Source organism: Apium graveolens, chromosome 8, assembly GCF_009905375.1.
Source record: "Apium graveolens cultivar Ventura chromosome 8, ASM990537v1, whole genome shotgun sequence".
Classification (NCBI taxonomy): domain Eukaryota; kingdom Viridiplantae; phylum Streptophyta; class Magnoliopsida; order Apiales; family Apiaceae; genus Apium; species Apium graveolens.
The window spans coordinates 22268973-22285994 of NC_133654.1; the positions used below are offsets into that span (position 1 = coordinate 22268973).

The 17022-nt window shown below is 34.4% G+C and overlaps 2 long non-coding RNA genes across 9 annotated transcripts; one reads left to right on the forward strand and one right to left on the reverse strand.

Annotated features, from left to right (window-relative positions):
• The first annotated feature begins 8549 nt into the window (after positions 1-8549).
• LOC141677632 (uncharacterized) lies at positions 8550-11560 on the forward strand. 6 transcript variants are annotated; one of them, XR_012557485.1, is made up of 5 exons: positions 8553-8780; positions 8993-9825; positions 9930-10123; positions 10399-10915; positions 11080-11560. It is a non-coding gene; the product is annotated as an uncharacterized LOC141677632 (long non-coding RNA). The 6 variants fall into 6 exon arrangements; XR_012557487.1 differs by having other exon boundaries at positions 9966-10123; XR_012557484.1 differs by having other exon boundaries at positions 8556-8780; positions 8993-9197; positions 9753-10123; positions 11080-11557.
• A 583-nt stretch (positions 11561-12143) lies between these two features.
• LOC141678429 (uncharacterized) lies at positions 12144-15493 on the reverse strand. 3 transcript variants are annotated; one of them, XR_012557754.1, is made up of 6 exons: positions 14991-15493; positions 14536-14750; positions 14417-14469; positions 14004-14084; positions 13248-13545; positions 12144-13022 (listed from the first exon to the last, which is right to left on the reverse strand). It is a non-coding gene; the product is annotated as an uncharacterized LOC141678429 (long non-coding RNA). The 3 variants fall into 3 exon arrangements; XR_012557755.1 differs by lacking the exon at positions 14417-14469; XR_012557753.1 differs by having other exon boundaries at positions 14004-14469.
• Between the last annotated feature and the right edge of the window lie 1529 nt (positions 15494-17022).

Consider the following 17022-nt stretch of genomic DNA (forward strand, 5'->3'; position numbering starts at 1 on the left):
TTTGGAAGTTGAACCAAACTTTTTGTTGAGTTTCTTTAGATTTTCACTTTTAGAAACATCTGCCTGTTTTAATTGAGGAACCTTCAACGGATGCTCATTTTCTTCCTTCAACGGATAATTTTCATCATCCGTTGATTCCACATCCGTTGACAGCCCATCAATTAATTCCATTTTCTTTTTGTTTTTATCCCAGGCAGTCTCACAAAATGATTCAATTCCTTGGACCTTGACAATTTGAGCACTAACATCCCTAGATGTCTTCCAGGCTTTAATCACCTCTTGCTCTCTCTCTAATTGATTAGAAAGTATTTCTACTTTCTTAACAGATTCAGCTAGTTCATTTTCAATAGATATACAATGTAGCTTAGTTTTCTCTAGGTCAATCAACTTATCTTCTAACACAGCATTTCTATTACTTAAAAACAAATTGTTCTCTTTAATCCTACTATTTTCTTTAGCAAGAGATTTAAGAGACACACACAAATGATACAGTTCAGTAGACATATCATTAAAAGCATCATTGCACTCTTCTTTAGTAAGCTGTGTTAAATCAGTAGTGATTACCTGGTTGCTTGATGAACTAACTTCATTTTCCTCAGAATCAACCATGAGAGCCAAGTTGACATATTCCACATCTTCATCCTCTTCTTCTCCATCAGCTGCCCAGTCTTTTTCTTGAGTAATGAAAGCCCTCTCCTTTTGCTTGAGCAGATCAAAATATTTCTTTTTGTAATCTACTTGGTCAAATTTCTTCTTTTCAGAAGTTGGCTTTCTGCACTCACTTGCAAAGTGTCCACTTATACCACAATTGAAACACTTGAACTTGGATTTGTCCACCATGTTCTTATGAGGTTTAGTGGCTCTAGTGTTTTTCCTAAATTTCATCTTTGCAAATCTTCTGGACAGAAATGCAAGATGCTCATCAATACCATCAGAGTCATCTTGGCTGGAGTTGTCTTCATTCTCAGCAACTTGCTCCTTACCCTTGCTTGATTCTGATTTGCTTGTGCCATCTTTGGAGTTTAATGTTGATCTCACAGTTTCTTGTCTGCATTCTTTCTCATTTTCAGCTACCAAGGCAACTGAACCTCCTTTCTTTCTTCCCTTCTCCAATACCTCATCCTGTTCCAGCTCTAGTTCATAAGTCTTCAAGATTCCATATAATCTTTCAAGAGTGAAGTCCTTATAATCTTGAGAGTTTCTCAAGGAGACAGTCATGGGTTTCCATTCCTTTGGCAAGGATCTTAAAAATTTAAGATTTGAATCCTTCACCTGGTACACTCTACCATACAGCTTCAGTCCATTCAACAGCTTTTGGAATCTATTGAATGTGTCATTTAAAGATTCATTTTCTTCAAAATGAAAATACTCATACTGTTGAATGAGAAGCTGCATTTTGTTTTCTTTTACTTGTTCTGTACCTTCACACAGTAGCTGAACTGTGTCCCAAACCTCTTTGGCAGTTGTGCAATTTATCACATTATCAAACATATCCTTGTTAAGACCATTAAACAAAATGTTCATAGCCTTCTTATCCTTGTGGACTTCTTCTGTGTCTTCCATTGTCCATTCTGCTCTAGGTTTTGGAATGGATTGACCAACAGCAATTGTGGCCGTAGCAACTGTGGCTACTTTGTGGGGAATGTGAGGACCATTCTCAATGCAGTTTACATAACCTTCATCTTGGGAGAGTAGATGAAGGTGCATTTTCACCTTCCAATGGTGATAACTGTCTTTGTCAAGAACTGGGATTTTTACTCCAATATCCTTCTTACTCATCTTTGTTAGTTTCCAAGATCTTTAAACTCTTTGTGTGTCAAGAGCTTGCTCTGATACCAATTGTTATTCCTAATGAACTAACAATGAGATTTACAGAAGGGGGTTGAATGTAAATCTCAAAACTTTTTCAAGTTTTGAGCAGTTTCAAAGGCTATGTGTTTAAGATAAACAAGTGTATGAATTGCTTTAAGCTAATACTGACAGATATATATTCAAACACTAATGTAAAGAACACAACAGACCTTAAAAACTTTTCTGGTGGATTGTTGTTCCACCAGAGATGGTATTTCAGAAAATCTGTGATTCAAGAAGTTGATCACAGCTGCGTCCTAGTACAAACTAGATAATTTTTCTCTCAAGATTTTTCTAAACAGCTCTGGAAAAATTCTTATCTAATTACTAGCTGCTACTTGGTTTATATATCACCAAGTTTACAAGTGAAGACAAAGATAAAAAGTACAATAATAAAATAAGTTCTCCACTTGTTTCTTCTCTATTTTACTCCAGTGCATTGTTGACTATTGCCTCTTTTTACTAGAGTAGAACGGCTGCTTTTTCTGATGTTCCTGAAATAGGCTACCACATCTCAGTTGTCTCTGTCAACCCATGTGCCTCTGTTTGTAGGTACAACTACCACTTGTCAACTGCTATTTAACAGAACATCCGTTGAAGCCTTCATCCGTTGATGGCTTTATCCGTTGATGTGTTAGCAGTTGAAGCTCTATCCTATCCGTTGATGCACTCATCCGTTGAAGCTTTAGAGACATCCGTTGAAGCTTTGTTTCTCATCCGTTGAAGGTCTTTAAGTTATCCGTTGACACCATTTCATTTATACAAAATTACAAGGCATGAAATACTTACAATTGGCCTTCCTATCTGCATATCCTCTAGTAGTCAATATGACTTATAATTTCCCTCAACATTTAAGAATTTATATCTCAAATTCAGAGACTGAAATGTGCTACAACACTAGACTTATTTCTAAGTAAAGCTACACCATCAACGGATAGCCAAAATGGTCTTATCCGTTGAGGCTACAAACACTAGATTTCTACTTAAGTGTTTTGTTAAACACATCATCAAACTAATGCACATATATTCCTAACACCAGAGCATACCAGCGCCGGGCAAGGAGGATAGAGGCCGAGAAGAAGAAGCAGAAACTATTGTAGATATGATTAGGATTCACTTGTTGAAATCTATATCTTAATGTACTCTATTTCCATTATTAATGAAAATTCTACTTCTTCTCTATCATTCTTTCTGTCATGAGAAAGGCAAGTATAGCACATTTAAGTGCCAGTGTGTTGCAAGACACACAAGGGTTTGAGGCTGGTGTACATGACACTAACCCAGTCAAATCCCCTCCAATTCAATTGGAGGTTCCCACTATAAGTGGAGGACAACACACTGTCAAAACCACATAGCAATCTGTGAGTTAAACTGTGACCCTAGTCACAGGTGTTTCTGATGAACCATCCACCTCACAACCTCAAACTGGTAATCACTCTTCTGATGAAATAAGTATGATTAACCCTATATGAATTACCCCTAATCATATGATCACAGACAACTCTTCTCAGCCACCTCTTATTTCTGTAAGTCAAACAACAATTGAGCCTTTCATGTGAGGATGAAAGAAAAGATTGAGTGAAAAACAGAAAATAAGAGAGGCAGGATCCTTCCTGGAAAAAGGAGAGGTAAATGAGTGTATGGATTTAATAATCCTTGTGAGGAAACTCTGACTCTTAAAAGTCATGAGATTAGTGTAGTGAGAAGTAGTGAGACTACTTATTCAAAAGAATAGAGAGCTTGTGACTTTTGTTACTGACAGACTTCTTCTGTAGATCTAAGTAAAACTCTTATTCTACTTGATGAACTCATCACTACAGACAACACTGAAGCTTGAAGATGCATATAGTGTTCTAAATGGACAATGACAAAAGCTTGAACAATGTGCATCTAGCTAGATCTTTCTACCTGGAGATAATGTCAAAAAGGGGGTGAATATATCTATATGCAAAAATAGCTTGATGGATGTTGCCTCACAAAAGAAAACTAGATGGGGAGATTGATCTCTGCATTTAGTTAGAGTTTTGACATCATCAATCAGAACTTGTGCATAATTCCATAATGAAGAAGTTGGGGGAGATTGTAATATATAAGTGATAATGCCAAAGATCACTGGAGATAATAATATTATTAATGTCCCTGATCAAAGTATGAAGCAGGTCAAATGAACATCTGATCTAAAGTGGAGATTGATGAGCTGTTATTTTTAGTAATCAGTTAAGCATGAGGCCAACCCTAAGTAAGTCGTGTTGTAATCTTAGTTTGTATTTTGTACTTGTAACACTTAAATTATATAAAAATGCAAAAGAGCAGACTAGAGTCTTTTTTATCTAAAACAGTATCAAGACCAAGGATTCTATCTGGAATAAGATCAAGAAGATCATGCCTCAGAAGAATTTTGAAGAAGCTTGAAGTTGAATAAATCTATTTCGAGAAAAATACTCTAAGTCAAGTTCTCTACAAGTCACGTATTTAATGTTATAGAGAAGTCATTCGAGAACTCCAGAATGGCTTATCGAGAAGTCAGGAAAGATACTAGAGAACTCAGAAAGATATCGCAAGCCAAACTGAAGAACTAAAGATTGGAGATATCAACAAGTCATTTCTTCACTAGAAAACTCAGAGTTATCGACAAGTCTACATTCAGTAGAAAACTCTGAGTTATCGATAAGTCAAGTTCCACTAGAGAACTCAGAGATATCGATAAGTCAAAATTCACTAGAGAACTCAGAGATATCGACAAGTTAAAATTCACCAGAGGACTCTGGGATATCGACAAGGTAAATTTGACTAGAGAACTCTGGGATGTCAACAAGTCAAAGAGCCACTAGAGAACTAAGAATTATCGATAAGTCAAAATAAAGATGTGAAGACTAGAGATCTCGACAAGCCTAAATTCTCTTATAGAGAACTGAAGACCTCTACAAGCCAAACCCAATATAGAGTACTAGAGATCTCGATAAGCCAATATACTTATCGAGATGTCAAGTGCTCTATAGACCTAAACTGGAGATCTCGAGGTACAATCTCAAAGTACAAAATTGCAGATCAGTTCAATATCCAAGATAAACAATCAACAAACAATCCAACAACTGGATTGACAAGTCTACAAAAAGCAGTTTGATGAATGTGCAAGATCAATAGTAAAGATTAACTGACAGAGGAAGAGTAAAGTGAACACGGGATGCTAAAAATATGCTAAGCCATAAATGGAAGATCTACTTTTATATAAATAGAAATGACAAGTGACAGTTTAGAAAAGCTAATAGCATGTCTTATTACACACTGTGTAAACCAGTAGTTAACTGAGTTATGAAGTTAACACTGGTCCTAAGTCAGTTGTAACAATTTAGATAAAATTTCTTGTAACACTCTTAAGAAGAAGCTAAGCTTTTTAACATCAAAGAGCCTAGAAATTTTGTAGCAAAACATTCTTAATTTTAATATAAAATTAAGTGAGTTTTGAAGATCCGTGTTCTTTATTTTCTGCAAGATTAAATTCTGCATGAATACATTTCATTACAAGATTTAGTATACTTTGTTCAACCATAAACAGTCAAGAAAAGCACAAAAACATTAAAACACATTCACCCCCTCTGTGTGCTATTCATTTCCTAACACTGTTATTCTTTACAAAAGGTTTTCACTCAGAATCATATACACAAATTCCCTTCCTGTGTAAGGTCTATTCTTCGAGTGTTTTAAAAGAAGTGAAATGATCCCGTATAGCAGATGGAGTTACATGTTGAGTATGGATAATTGCAAGCCAATAAATAGTGGACATTTAAGTGCAAATAAGAATCATTATGCCAATAACGTGGTTATTACGAAGACATCAAATTAGAAGCGGAAATCTGTATACATGATACGTTTCAAGTCTGAGATTTTGGCATGAATTGGAGTAGTTAGCGAACCGTATGTGGTAAATTAACCATAGAAATAAGAAAATAAAGCTGCATATACCCGATAAGGCAAATGATTGATTGGACAACAACAACGAATGAAGAAATTCTTAATAATAAGCAGACAATCGGTTAATACACTGTGAAGGTGAAGCATACCTCAATCATGTGTGAAATACTTATCATGAAGGTTCAAGATCGAAGAAATTCTAATTACGAATAAAATTCGAGTGTGTTCTTCAAGGAATGGTTGGGCTTTCCTACTCAAGTAAGTGAGTTATGGTAAATTTGATGCTCATAACTGAGCCAGTGAAAAAGGTTTAGTATGGAAAGACATAAGCGTAGATGAAGATATGGTGATTCAACTGTAATTTTCTTAAGAAGTAATGCTTTAAAACCGATTGAATTCTTTCACAAGATTATAATAGTGTTAATTGAGACCATGTATTGGTTATCAGAAGTTGAACAAGTTAACTAATACGAACAAGTGTATATTGTCAAGGATAGATAAATTATTAATTAGAGAGCTTGAATTGAAACATGAACTAGAAGAATTTTAGAATAATTTATAATTGTATTCATTTGTGATATTCAGTTATAATCAGAAGAAACGAGAAAAGTTATGGTAATTGTTCGCTATAATCTTAAGTTGAACTAAAAATATGGTTTCTACTGGTTAGTATTATATTTGGTAGTGAAATGATAAGTTTAGAAGGTGGTAGTTGATTGGTATACTTGTGGGTTGATTGTTGGTTGTTCGATTGATTGTTGGTGTCAGCTTGAGTACGACTGGTATTCAATAATATAAAGGAGATGCTGCCCAAATTTTTGGAAAATACCCTACTTTTAAAGATAGAAAGTATACATCCGTGTGTTATCAATATTCCTGTTGATACTCCAAATAATTATGATCTCGGTTCTTGAAAGAGGTTGTTACAGCCAATCCTACTATATATAATTGGTCTTCGATTTCATTTAGCTAGTCATCACTTGGTGCAATTAATCAATTAAGTGAGTTAATTGGTTAACTTTACCAATTAATGGTCAGTTAGATAGAAATCGATTCTAATTAGATTAAGTCAAATTTGATGTGATTTTTAAATCCGAAATCAAAGCAATGAGGAATTTGGAGAAAGTAAGGACACTAGTATAATTCAGAAATTGCTACAAGTGTGTGAGGATTTACTTGGATGAATATACCCTTTGTAACGGACAAGAGAAATAAAAAATTATTTGTATGGACAAGTGAGAAGAATATTTTCAAGAACTAAAGATTTAAGATATAGCAAAGTGAAGGAAGGAAGGAAAGGACGAAGGGAGGTTGAATAAAGAAGGGATTAGTAACTATACCAATATGGATTTTGTTAGACAATCAAAGAGATTTTATCATCTGCAATAAGGTTTTATTAAAGGACTTGAAGGTATACCAATATAGAACGACGATGTAATGAGAATTACTCCAAAATACCGGAAAACTCGCAAATACAAGTATCCAACGTATGGTAGAAATTAATAATGATGGTAACGTATATGAATTGAAAGATTTCGTTCCAGAGTTAGCCACAAGAATGGTTTATTTGATGATGAACCAAACAGTACTATTGGAAGACTCACTCATGTTAAGAATAAATAATAAGCTATGAGAATGAAGAACTTAAATAGGAAAGAAAATGGAATAAAAAAGATGATAAATAAACTTTATAAGATGTCATGATATAGGTACAATATGGTTATTATGTGGAACAGAAGTAAAGTGAAGAATTTGATGAAATATTTATGAATTGAGATAAGGAATGCATCCCAAGAGTACGAGTAAGTACCGATGGCTAAAAGAAAATATCTAGTGACCAGACATGAAGTGATAATGGGGGAAAATGTTAATTGAATCATTGTTGATAGGTTATCCCAAACCTAGTCATTCTCTTTTATCAATAAACAGTTTATCCGATAAGTGGGTTAGTTGTTGCTTGAAGAAATGGTGGTACGTCATCAGATCCAGGAATTGATGGTAAATGATCAATATTATTTGATTGGAGATTTGACAGAAATATTTAGAATACGGTGAATTATGTCGAACCAGAATAATATATACCACTCCTAGATGAACGAACATTACTACGCCACAGATGACCTATCTGTACGTTTTTGTCCGGTGTTGTCTTAGAAAACATTGCAATATGTATGAAATTATGGCCCTATTACAACACCCAGATTTTGATGTTATTATAGGCATAGAGACATGTTGTTATAGTTCAATACATCTCCGATGTTGACATAGATATTTTCCGTATTGCAACAATGAGGTCATGTTGCCATAGACGGCTGAGTAATTTTTTTTTTAAACATTAAACTGAAAATTAATTTTATCTTTAAAAGTGTGTGATTTGAATTAAGTAATTTATGAAGTTTTGTAGAAAGTAAATATACATAAAAAATAAATTATTCATATTATATTTTGAATATAAAATTAAATAAATATATTTTAATAATTTATTTATAAATATTAAATTAAAATCACTAAAACAATTTTTTATTAAAAATAAAAGTCTATAATAAATTTAAAGATTTAAAAATAAATCATAATAAATCAATTATAATAAATATAACGTGTGCAATTTAAAAAGATATTATATATCTGTAAAGAAAATGAAGGTTTATAATTTCTTTAAATATCTATAAATTAATTAAATTAATAGTAATAATACAATGTGTTTTATATATAACAATTTTTAAAATTTTAAAAAAAGAGAAGTGAATGGGCCGAGGAAGAAATTTATTTGGGTTTGAGCACCTAAATACTTGGGTTGGGCGGCTAAAATTTTGGCATTTGGGGGAGATGGATTCAATAAAGCCAACAGTTCATATTCCAGCGACGGTTTTGGGAAAAAGGCGAGGAATTAGGGTTTCAATTTTAAGTTAGAGCAGAGCACAGACACTTGATGATGAAGAAAAAAGGGGGCAGCAATGAAGTAGTACTTTAACTGGCGGGTTTAGTTGCTATGATTCTATACCCTTTCGTTAATCAAGGTAAATCAGTGTTTAAACATACATCATCTTTTATACATGATAATTATTTGATCAATATAAAGTACATAATAGTTGGGTATGGTGTTGAGCACTCTAAATCACTCAGAGAAAAATTATGATATGCGATTACTAGGCTGTTACAACTGGTTTGACCAAGCTTAAAGATTTTACTTGTAGAATTAGGCTTTAGGATTGATATGCTGAATTTGCAGGGCTGATTCAACATGTAATTAAGCATAAATCAGAGCCCAAGGTCGCCAAATATTGTGTAGGTGTTTGGACAATGTTATTGGAAGAATCAATGGCTTAGTCCGTGATCCCAGGCTCTACCCTGTAAACTCAATGCTTGTGCCTCATGCTTCTTATGGTTTTGAAAGGCCCAGGCCGAGTGGAACTGGAACGTTTTTCCCTATCCTGGTTTGCACCTTTTTTGCCTTTAGATTATTGCATTTCGAATTATGTTGTTACCATGAAATGGATTTTACATGTGAGCATTTCACTAGGATCTGTAGTTCGAGCCTGATTGTTCTAGTTTGGAAGTGGTCTGCCTCATATTTTCTAATTAATTTTTATTAATTTTTTTTATAATCGGCCCCTACGTGGTTACAGACCATTGTCGGTTGAAGGAATGATTCAGGCACCAGTGAGGTCCTTCCATAGTTTCTGTTGACATATGATGCTCTAAGTGGGCTTGAGTTTATACTGACTTATACATGTCAGAATATTAAATGTATGCTGAGAGACATGTTGAAGTAGCTTGTCTTGTTCAGATAGATTTTCGTCTATGGTAGTTATGTGCATACACAGCATTGTACCATATGATCTCAGATAAAAAATAGTACAAATCTTGGGTCTCAGACTGAAAATGATGTAAAACTGTATGAGTGAATGCTGAGATTGAACTTTAATGTGTATTCTCCCGTCCTCTGTTGCTAATATCATATTTTCTGTGTTAAATAAATTTAATTTTAGTCTCTGCAGAAATCATTCTTTGAGCAGCTGTCCTATCTTCTAGATGAAGTTAAATTGGTGCTTCTGGCAGTTAGTAAGTTGTTGGTTGTAGTTTGACTTTTCTTTGTTCTTCTACAATATTTTTCCCTGGTTGTAGTTGTTAAATTGGTGCTTCCTGAAGTTCTGTTGTTAAATCAGACGTGGTTATACAAAGTTCTGCTGTTGTTAAATCAGAGGTGGTTATACAAAGTTCTGCTGTTGTTGAATGAAATGAGGAAACTGATCGTGAGACGTTCTCCAACATGTTAAAGGATGTTTCTTGGTCTGATACCAAGCTTTTTCTTCAGTCAGCTTTCTTATGCAACATGTCATATGCAATTTCAGAGATAATGGTATGGTTTGTCTCTCTTGTGCTACGTCATTTCAACAGATTGCCATAGTTTTTTGTTATACAATATCAGATACATTCATTTGAAATGCATTTTACATAAAAAGTCAAGTTTTTACGTTTACATAATAGTAGTGATTATTTGATTAACCATGCGAAGTTTTGAAGGCATCCAAGTCCACCTTCTACAGAGCAACCTTGCAGGATGGTTGTTGTATATGTGTAAGATAATCTAATAGGCTCTTAATGTTTTTAATCCATTCTAAATCCTACTTATAGGCTGCGGATTTAAGAAGACATTTTGGCTTAGAGTTTGTAACATCATCCTTAAAGAAGAAGTCAGAAGCTGCTGTCATCAAAGCTACTTTTGATCAGGACTTTATCTACCCTCAAGTTAATGCCTCACCAGCTACCTAGTTCAAATCAGGGAATCTAAAGAATCAGACAAAAAATGTCTCAACAATTAACCATCTGTTGCATATGATATTTCTACAGCAGCCACTTCTTATGTCCGTTCCCGTGCAAAGGATCTTTCACTTCTTGACTCTGAGCAACAAGATGAGGAAAACAGTATGGCTTTAGAAAGCAATAAAAGCAAGTTGGTACATAAAGAAGAGAGATCCATGCCAAGAGTGTACAAGACGGAAGTACAAGAGGGCTACATAACAACAACTATGACACCAGTGATTGCAACTAGTGAGAACGAGGAAGCATCAATGGCTCTTCAGCCACTCCACTCATCACCTTGCAAATGGTTTGTTTGCAAAGCACATTAACTCGTGTCTTTCTTATCCAGGTGACAACCACAAATTATATAGTATCCCCCCCCAACACATACACACAGAAAAAAGCAAGATCAATTGCAATTTCTGATATAGAAGATACACTTGCAACTTTTGCTTCAGATGCATATGAATTGCATAGTTAAATTTTTTATGTTAATTTCTCTGTGAACTTCAGGGGTCAGATTCACTAGCATCATGGCAGTCAAATCTCTGCTTTGAACTGACCGTGTTTGAGATAAGAGCAAGTAAATAGTTCATCAAGATGTCATACATGTAATGGTCATCAAGTTAAAGAAAAATACACTAGAATAAATAAGGCAATCTGCATGCTGCAGGGAACAGAGGTACTTGTTCATAGAGGAGTTTATGAAGGAGCAAAATTGAGTTTCACTGGCCATTGTTTCGGGGGTAGTGTCTTGCTGTTAGTTAACTTGATGTTACTTACACTACTAGAAATATGGGATCAGACATCGGTTCAGAACTGATGTTAAAAAAAATCTGAACCGATGTCTTCGCGTGTGATGTTAAATGTCATCAGTCTTTGACATCGGTTAATAGCAGATGTCTATTACAGTGCTATACATCGGTTTTAAGATTAAATGTGCTGTCTTTGCAACAAATTTCAGCTTATATTACAGTATTTCTAGGTGAATGTGAGTATATTATGAGGTATTTATCCATTAAAACATGAAACCTACAAACTCTAAAAGACATTTATTAAAATTTCTTTCGAACAAACCGATGTGAAATGCTAGATCGGACATCGGTTAGATTAGTTGCCTGATGTGAAATGTTTGATCAGACATCGGTTAAATTAGCCCCCGATTTGAAATGATGGATAAGACATGGGTTTTCTTCACGAAACCGATGTTATTTGATTTAAAATACATTGAGTTTCTTTTCAGAACCGATGTCAAATGACTATTTCACATCAGTTTTTTTAGTTCGTTTTCATTTAATATCAATTTAAATGATGTCTTTTGTACATTTTTTACATCGGTTTACATGTTCCATTGTGATGTTAATGTTTTGTAAATTGCATACCATCCTGGTACCATTTACAACCAGGGAACCAATTGCATCTACAACAAAAAAACCAAAACAATGCTAACATCCCAACAAAAAACATCCAAAAATATCCAACAGAAACATAAAGATACATTGATAACAAATTTCTTAACATTTAATCCAACAAACTTAATTTATACATATATTCAAGTCTAAAATAAACATCCCAACCAAAAACAATAAAACCCAAATTCCCTAGTTATTACATCCGACATTATAAATATCTCTAATGCTTGCAAGTACCACTAACTGCATCATGATGTTGCGCAATTGCCAAAGCATAAACCAAACTGTCAATTGTAGGCGGCCTGCTTGACTTCTTCCCTTAAAATGTTATAACAGTGAGTATGTGTATACGTGTGTATGTATGCTCCATCTTAGGAATTGTACCATAGTGACAGTGTAAAAGCCGAGCAGACCAAACTGATGATCCAAGAAGGAAAGTGACTGGAATTAAACTATTGAAGCATATTTAATATTGGACTACTAATCATCTTATGGTGAAGTCAAATACAAGATGTTGTAACGATCCTCACATTTTCTTCAATGGTATTAAGATCATTTCCAAAGGAACCAGAAATGACCCAAGGCGGTGTTGCCCGTTGGCCTGTTGACGTGGGGGAGCTTTTCCTCTTTGTGACCTTGTGCAGATTTTTTCCTAGAGGCATTCGAGTTAGGAGCTGACGGACCCAACGAATGGACGAGCTCAAAGGGGGGAGGAGAGAGGGGACTTGTGATAGACTGAATTCGTATTGATCAATTACTCATGGCGCCCATACATTAATGCTGGCTTTAGCTCCTGATCATTGCTTGTGATCAGATTTTAAAACTGAGTAAAGAATCAACCTCATGATCATTGCTTGTGGTGTCTATTCGTCGAATTTTCCTTCCAAATCTCCTGACTAAACTTGCTCTTAAAACATCTTGCTCTGTAGTTTTTCTGATGGGAATAGTTCCTTCAAGACATGATTCACTTGTATTCATCCAGGCTTGAATAACCTCTGTCGAAAAATCTATTGATTCATTATGTTTTGGCCTCCCAAGGGGTTCCTGCATAAAAAACCTTTTAGACTTAAGAAATCATTATGCTGACTCTGATTTGGTCTGCATTATAATGGATTTCTAACACTCGAAAGTTTTGATTAGAGAAGAAAGCTATCATCAACTTTTATCACCGATATTCATGATTAATATTTAGGCGACGAATTTTGACTTGATAGTCGTAAACAAAGCTTGGCATTGATTAAATGGAAGCAGAATAAGCAAGTATAGTACCAATGGCTTCTGCCCTTTGAGTAGGGGGTGATCAAATGCTGGTTGAAGGTGAGATATTATACACTCTACAACATCTCCATCGGGACTCTGCTAAACAAAAGAAAACAAAAATCACAAACCTCATTTCAAAAACAAACATAATCACAAACCTTAAATAGGCCCCTGCTCTCTGGAGCTTCCTTGTCGCGTCTGGAGGCCTGAAAGTCTGGTTGACAAGATTATGATGCACAAGAGAACAATATAACTCTGATGCTCACAAGTAGTTGCAGCTAAACACAGGCAAGCCACAATGGACTAACTGTTTGGTTGGTACATAATAATAAAGTCAGTTGTAAGCATTGCGAGTTTGGACCCACCGTGACCAAATAATTATCCACAGTGGCGAACCAAAATTATATTAATAATTTTAACCATCTGAATTGTCTACAGAAAAGATCAGAATTGACTACAAAATGAATATTTTGATACATAAAATTTCACCGATGATGTAATCTCGAACACCACAATAGAACACAAAACTTGCAAGCATATAGCAAGAATATATATCATATATGCAAGCCAGCTACCTAAGTATAAGAAGTTACTAAAGGAATAAACTACATATACTGATGAAATCCTAGGGACAACGTGACAACATGCAACATACAACAATATAAAAATTGCCCTCGCCAAGGTCCATCAAATGAAGAGATGGATATTTATCATATATGCAGTCACAAATATGTATCAAATTTGATCAAGAAGTTTGAGACTCACATATCGCTGTTGTTCTGCAAATCCTCCTGAGAAACCCCATCACGTCTGGCATTTTTGTATAACCTGTAACAACTGATTTACCTGGAAAAAAAGAATTCTTATACCTTCTCGTTCATTGTATAATTCTTGAAAAGTGGTCATCTTTAATAAGTTTAGATGACAAATACTTTCAGTGGATCCTCTGGATTCTATCCGTACTTTCAATGTCCCGGGACTGTATAATTTAACTAACAAAAAATAATTGGCAGAAACAGATATTCTAAGAACATGTCATTAAGGTTGACATTCGCATTAGCTATCTACTGATCATTTATCTATGGTAAAATCACTTATCAATAGATGCAAGTTTTCCCCATACATATAAAAACGTGAACTGATCTCAAACATAGTACCATACTTGTGGTGCAACCAACCTACGGGGAAGAAGTTCTTCATGGCACCGTGCACAAAATTCCCAAAACAGTATCTGAAACGTGTATCAAGTTGCTTAGTACTACTATAAGTTATTGCATATAAAAATATAAATATCTACCTTTAAGTCCGCAGTAAATATGACACGCAACTGACCCTCACGAACCACACGAAGTTGCTCATAAATAGTTTCTTGAACGGCTTTTCCATATTTCAGCATCATTATTCCAGAAGGAAATCTATATTCACGGGGTAAGTCTAGATACAAAAGCTCATCAACGACTTCACTGCCGAATTTAATATCATTCAACCGAGGGATCACTTCAAAAGTTGCCTCTACAAAAAGAAACTTTCATCATTTCAGGCCTCACTCAGTATTTTCAAAAACATGACAATCCCATTTAGTCTTCGAATATGAGCAATACTAAAGTAAAAATATGACTGCCTATAGTTAGGAGGTGTCCATATTTTCGCAATATGTATTACATAACTCAAGCTTTAAATCTTCAGATCTATGAACAAAAACCTAATTAAAATCACAACCTAAAATTTTAAAATAATTTGAAATTTACATACCTATTCAAACCAAACGAGTTGCTTACAAGGCTTGATTTCAACTATTAAATCAAATATTCCCAATTTCAAGCTCAATTTGTTATGAAAAACTCCAATCCTTTCGTCAAACCATTATCAATCACTTTCACCAAGGCCAGAATTTGACCTTCCACTAATCGATTTCGTATAAATCAAACCAAGGAAGTTTTTTTTTTAAGATTATTAAGCATGAATCAAACCCATTTCAAATTGGGCATGTGCTTAATTACGGTACATGGTTTGAATTTCTGAATTAATGAGTACTAATTTGTGAGGATGAAATAATTAGGGTTTGAGATAGGTTGATAGAGAGGAGAGAGAGAGACGAAATAGAGAGAATATTGAGTATGAGGTTTGAGATAGAGTTTCAGTGTTGAGAGAGATGGAGGGAGAGAGAGAGAGAATCGAGGTTACAGTTGGGTTTGAGTTGGATGTTTGAGAGAATGGAGAAATTTGAGAGAGATAATTTAGGAAAGGGGAAAATAAAAAATGTGGTAGCGGGAGAAAGATTTTTAGCAAAGGGGGGAAATATTTTTGGTAAAGGGGGAAAGATATGTATTAAAACAGGGAAAATGATAAGTCAAATTTGAATTTTTTTAAAATTGGTCATACACAACGGCTTGTAAAAATAACCGATGTTAAAGTTTCAAACTTCTATTTGGAAGTTTTTTTTTGGGAACATAGACAACAGCTAGTATAAGAAACCGATGTCAAAAATGTTTTTAACATCGCTTATTTAGAAACTGATGTTAAAAAATATTTTAACATCGGGTGCTTTACGTGCCGATGTCTAAGCACCGATGTCGTATGCAGTATTTCTAGTAGTGTTACTAGGAAAGTTGTCAAACCACCTGCTCACATACCAGTTGTTAGATCTGGGTCACCGTTTATGTTGTGCTGTTGTTAAATCAGAGGTGGTTTTATAGACTGAACGTATACTTTTATAGAACTTGTTATAGTTCTGAATGATAGTAGAATGTAATTTTTATGGAATTTGGTTCAACTTTTTGTAATGATTCATGAGTTTTATATTTATCAATTCAATTTGAGTTTTATATTTTGCATATAAATATTTGTCTAATTAATATTATATTTATAAAAATTTAAAGAAAAATAAACAAAAAACTATTAAATATGAACATTTTAAAAACTACTGATGTGGGGCCCACATGGTGAGACCCATTTTTTGTCAGTTAGTATACCTATTGTAACACCAAGTCTGTGTTGCTATACTCTGAAAATCCTGTTGCAATTGATATCTATAGCAACATATTTTGTTGTGTTACTATAGATTGACACTGATGTAAGGTTAGATACCTATAGTGACGACCTTAGACCCAATACCGAAAAAGTGTTGCAATAGACCTCTTTTTGCCTATGGCAACATTTTTAGGGGTTTATAGCAACACAATTTTGGTGTTGCCAAAAGTCATCTATGGCTTAGTAAGTAAGGTAGAACTAAAATATAGGATTTTGGCTAAACATCGATAATTCAAAAAATTCAAGTTGCTCCAAGAATATGATACAAGACATAGATGTCAAAGAAGACTTTCTGATAATATGGCATAAAGAAAGGATAAAGGTTATGTGTGACTAGACATCAAGGAGGAGCATTGCAGTTAGTTTCGTATGAGAACTCCTCAGAACCAAAATAAATGATAATATGGGTTAGAATATGCGGGTGATCCCTCCAGGTTAGTATAATTTCTTCTAAATAGTAAGAGATTTTTGCACGGAAAATATACGCGATTGTGATTCAAGGAAATTAAGATATGATGATAAGTTGGTGCATGCATCAATCATATCCAGTCGAGATTTTCTCGATAATTCTTAATTCTGGAGTAATTTTGAGAACGTTAGAAATCGAATACGCCATGGTTTCAGTATATCATTTGCAGATGGACAAGAAGATTAAATAAATTATTAAAGAGCCTCGAATGCGAGTGGAAGCGATTACAAACTAGGTTAATTGAACAAAGAAACATGTGGGAAGGAGGTTCAACAACCAGTAACT